The following is a 5,185-nucleotide window of genomic DNA, read 5'->3' as shown; positions in this document are numbered from 1 at the left end:
TGTTCATCTTGACATTCATAGTGTTCTTGCATGCATCATGTGTTTTGATTCATAATTTTCATGTTGTGAGTCATTTTTGTGTTTTTCTCTCTCATTATTAAAAATTCAAAAAGCAAAAAATTATCTGTTCCTTGTTTTACTCATAATTTTTGAAATCTTTGGGTTGACTTAGTCAAAATTTTTTAAAATAAGTTGTTTCTTGTTAGTCAAGTCAAGATTTCAATTTTAAAAATCTTATCTTTTCAAAATCTTTTTTAAAAAATCAAATCTTTTTTATTTTTCTTATTATTTTTTGAAATTTTTCTTATTTGATTTTCAAAATCTTTTTCTCATCTTTATTTCAAAATTTCAAAAACTTTACTAACAATTAATGTGATTGATTCAAAAATTTGAAGTTTGTTACTTTTTTGTTAAGAAATGTTTAATCTTTAAATTCTAGAGTCATATCTTTTAGTTTCTTGTTAGTCAAGTACTCAATTTTAATTTTAAAAAATCAAATCTTTTCCAAAATATCTTTTTCAATCATATCTTTTTCAAAATCAATTTTAAAATCTTTTTAAACTTTTTATCTTTTCAAAATTGATTTTCATATCTTTTTCAACTAAGTGACTTTTTGTTTATTTCTTATCTTTTTTAAAACCACCTAACTACTTTCCTCTCTCTAATTTTCGAAAATTACCTCCCTCTTTTTCAAAATTCTTTTAATCAGCTAATTGTTTCAAATTTTAATTTCAATTTTATTTCCTCTCTTAATTTTCGAAAATCACTAACCTTTTTTCAAAAATAATTTTCGAAATTTCCTCTCCCTCTCATCTTCTTCTATTTATTTATTCATTTACTAACACTTTTCTTCATCTTAAAATTCGAACCCTCTCTTCTCCTCTTTGTTCAAATTTTCCTCTTCTCCTTCTTCTATTCTTTTCTTCTTCTACTGACATAAAGGAATCTCTATACTGTGACATAAAGGATTCCTCTTCTTTTCTGTTCTCTTCTTTTTCATATGAGCAGGAGCAAGGACAAGGACATTCATGTTGAAGCAGATCCTGAACCTAAAAGGACTCTGAAGAAGAAGCTAAGAGAAGCTAAAGCACAACAATTCAGAGAAAACCTTACAGAGAATCTCGAAAAAGAGAGAGACATAGCCGAACCTAATAACAATGGTGGAGGCGCAAGGAGGATGCTTGGTGATTATACTACACCTACTTCCAATTTTTACGGAAGAAGTATCTCAATCCCTGCCATTGGAGCAAAAAATTTTGAGCTAAAGCCTCAACTAGTTGCTCTGATGCAATAAAACTGCAAGTTCCATAGACTTCCATCAGAAGATCCCTATCAGTTTTTAACTGAATTCTTACAGATCTGTGATACTGTTAAGACTAATGGAGTAGATTCTGAAGTCTACAGGCTCATGCTTTTCCCTTTTGCTGTAAGAGACAGAGCTAGAACATGGTTGAACTCACAACCTAAAGATAGCCTAGACTCTTGGGATATGCTGGTCACGGCCTTCTTGGCCAAGTTCTTTCCTCCTCAAAAGCTAAGCAAGCTTAGAGTGGATGTTCAGACCTTCAAGCAAAAAGATGGTGAATCCCTCTATGAAGCTTGGGAAAGATACAAACAGTTGACCAAAAAGTGTCCTTCTGGCATGCTTTCAGAGTGGACCATTTTAGATATATTGTATGATGGTCTATCTGAGCTTTCTAAGATGTCACTGGACCATTTTGCAAGTAGATCCATTCACCTAAAGAAAACGCCTGCAGAAGCTCAAGAACTCATTGACATGGTTGCAAATAACCAGTTCATGTACACTTCTGAAAGGAATCCTGTGAATAATGGGACGCCTCAAAAGAAGGGAGTTCTTGAAATTGATGCTCTGAATGCCATATTGGCTCAGAACAAAATGTTGACTCAGCAAGTCAACATGATTTCTCAGAGTCTGAATAGATGGCGAAATGCATCCAACAGTACTAAAGAGGCATCATCTGAAGAAGAAGCTTATGATCCTGAGAACCCTGCAATGGTAGAGGTGAATTACATGGGTGAACCCTATGGGAACACCTATAATTCCTCATGGAGAAATCATCCAAATTTTTCATGGAAGGATCAACAAAAGCCTCAACAAGGCTTTAATAATGGTGGAAGAAACAGGCTTAGCAATAGCAAGCCTTTTCTATCATCTTCTCAGCAACAGACAGAGAATTCTAAGCAGAGCCCTTCTAGCTTAGCAAACATAGTATATGATCTATCTAAGGCCACTTTAAGTTTCATGAGCGAAACAAGTCCTCCATTAGAAACTTGGAGGCACAAGTGGGTCAGCTGAGTAAGAAAATCACTGAAACTCCACCTAGTACTCTCCCAAGCAATACAGAAGAGAATCCAAAACGAGAGTACAAGGCCATTGATATAATCAAAATGGCCAAATGCACAAAGGAGGAGAAGGACGTGAATCCCAATGAGGAAGACCTCGTGGGACGTCCTCTGAACAAAAAGGAGTTCCAAATTGAGGAACCTAAGGAATCTGAGGCTCACCTAGAGACCATAGAGATTCCATTGAACCTCCTTTTACCATTTATGAGCTCTGAGAACTATTCTTCCTCTGAAGAGGATGAAGATGTAACTGAAGAGCAAGTTGCTCAATATCTAGGACCCATCATGAAGCTGAATGCCATGTTGTTTTGTAATGAGACTTGGGAAGGTGAACCTCCCTTGCTCATTAGTGAACTAGATACATGGGTTTAGCAAACTCTACCTCAAAAAGAAACAAGATCCTGGTAAATTCTTGATATCCTGTACCATAGGCACCATGACCTTTGAGAAGGCTCTATGTGACCTGGGGTCAGGTATAAATCTTATGCCACTCTCTGTAATGGAGAAACTAGGGATCTTTGAGGTACAAGCTGCAAGAATCTCATTAGATATGGCAGACAAATCAATAAAACAAGCTTATGGATTGGTAGAGGACGTGTTGGTAAAGGTTAAAGGCCTTTACATCCTTGCTGATTTCATAATCTTAGACATTGGGAAGGATGAGAATGAATCCATCAGTCTTGGAAGACCCTTCCTAGCCACAGCAAAAGCTGTGATTGATGTTGACAGAGGCGAACTAGTCCTTCAATTGAATGGGGACTACCTTGTGTTTAATGCTCAAGGTTATCCTTCTATAAACATGGAGAGGAAGCATCAAAAGCTTCTCTCAATACAGAGTCAAACAAAGCCCCCACAATCAAACTCTAAGTTTGGTGTTGGGAGGCCACAACCAAACTCTAAGTTTGGTGTTGAACCCCCACATTCAAACTCTAAGTTTGGTGTTGGGAGGTCCCAACAATGCTCTGAACATCTGTGAAGCTCCATGAGAGCTCACTGTCAAGAAATTGACATTAAAGAAGCGCTTATTGGGAGGCAACCCAATTTTTATTTATCTATATTTCTATTGTTCTTTTATATTTTATTAAGTTTATGATCATGTGGAGTCACAAAATAATTACAAAAATTAAAAACAGAATAAAAAACTGTAAAAGAAAAAGCACACCCTGGAGGAAGAGCTTACTGGCGTTTAAATGCCAGTAAGGAGCATCTAGCTGGCGTTCAATGCCAGAACAGAGCATGAAGCTAGTGTTAAACGGCAGAAACATGCTGTAGATTGGCGTTGAATGCCCAAAACAAGCATGGAAGTGGCATTTAACGCCAGAAACATGCTACAGTCTGGGTTAAATGCCAAGATTGCATACAAAGGGCATTTTACACGCCTAAAGGGTGCAGGGATGAGAAATCCTTGACATCTCAGGATCTGTGGACCCCACAGGATCCCCACCTTCCTTCTCCCTCTCTCTCACACCTTTTCATAACACTCTTCCCCAAACATCATTCACCAATCACCTCAATCACTCTTCCCCATCACCTCTTCACCACTCACATCCATCCACTCTTCCGCATAAACCCCACCTACCTTCAAATTCAAAATCTCTTTCCCACCCAAACCCACCCTAAATGACTGAACCCTAACCCCTCTCCCTCCACTATATAAACCCCTCTATCCTTCTTCTTTTTCACATATCACTACCTTCTCTTCTCTTCCTTGGCCGAAACCCACACATCTCTCCCTCTCCTCCATATCTTCTTCTTCTTCTATTCTTTCTTTTCTTTGCTCGAGGACGAGCAACATTCTTGGTTTGGCGTGGTAAAAGCATAGCTTTTTTGTTTTTCCATTACCATTGATGGCACCTAAGGCCAGAGAAACCTCAAGAAAGAGCAAAGAGAAGACAAAAGCTTCCACCTCCGAGTCATGGGAGATGGAGAGATTCATCTCAAAGAGTCCATAGCTCAATAATAGAGCATTTGACTGCACATCAAGAGAGCCCACTCATGGACCTCAACAAGAGCATGAGGAATTCCCTCATCAAGAAATTCCTGAGATACCTCAGGGGATACATTTTCCTTCACACAATTATTGGGAGCAACTAAGGATAGGAGCACCAAAATCACTAGGGATCAAGCAACAAAGGCAAGGAAGAGACATAGAGGAGCTCAAGAACACCATTGGTCCTTCAAGGAGAAGGCGCCACCATCACTAAGGTGGACTCATTCCTTAACTTCCTTGTTCTTATCTCTCTATTTTTTTCGGTTTATGAGCTTCATGTTTGTCTATATTTGTGTCTTTATTACATGATCATTAGTGTCTAGTGTCTATGTCTTAAGGCTATCAATAATTCCATGAATCCTTCACCTTTCTTAAATGAAAAATGTTTCAAATACAAAAGAACAAGAAGTACATGAGTTTTGAATTCATCCTTGAAATTAGTTTAATTATATTGATGTGGTGACAATACTTTTGTTTTCTGAATGAATGCTTGAACAGTGCATATTTTTGATCTTGTTGTTTATGAATGTTAAAATTGTTGGCTCTTAAAAGAATGATGAAAAAGAGAAATATTATTGATGATCTGAAAAATCATAAAATTGATTCTTGAAGCAAGAAAAAGTAGTGAAGAATAAAGCTTGTGAAAAAAAAATTGTAAAGAAAGAAAAAGAAAAAAGCAAGCAGAAAAAGCCAATAGCCCTTAAAACCAAAAGGCAAGGGTAAAAAGGATCCAAGGCTTTGAGCATCAATGGATATGATGGCCCAAGGAAATAAAATCCAGGCCTAAGTGGCTAAATAAAGCTGTCCCTAACCATGTGCTTGTGGCATGCA

At 37.2% G+C, this 5,185-nt stretch overlaps 1 non-coding gene across 1 annotated transcript; it reads right to left on the bottom strand.

Moving 5' to 3' along the window:
- Positions 1-1,540: 1,540 nt before the first annotated feature.
- Positions 1,541-1,644, bottom strand: LOC127740262 (small nucleolar RNA R71). Its single transcript, XR_008000942.1, has one exon. It is a non-coding gene; the product is annotated as a small nucleolar RNA R71 (small nucleolar RNA).
- Between the last annotated feature and the right edge of the window lie 3,541 nt (positions 1,645-5,185).

The sequence above is a fragment of the Arachis duranensis genome, chromosome 6, assembly GCF_000817695.3.
Source record: "Arachis duranensis cultivar V14167 chromosome 6, aradu.V14167.gnm2.J7QH, whole genome shotgun sequence".
Lineage (NCBI taxonomy): Eukaryota > Viridiplantae > Streptophyta > Magnoliopsida > Fabales > Fabaceae > Arachis > Arachis duranensis.
The sequence above is the reverse complement of the archived record's forward strand: the minus strand, read 5'-3'. Positions and strand labels throughout refer to the sequence as shown.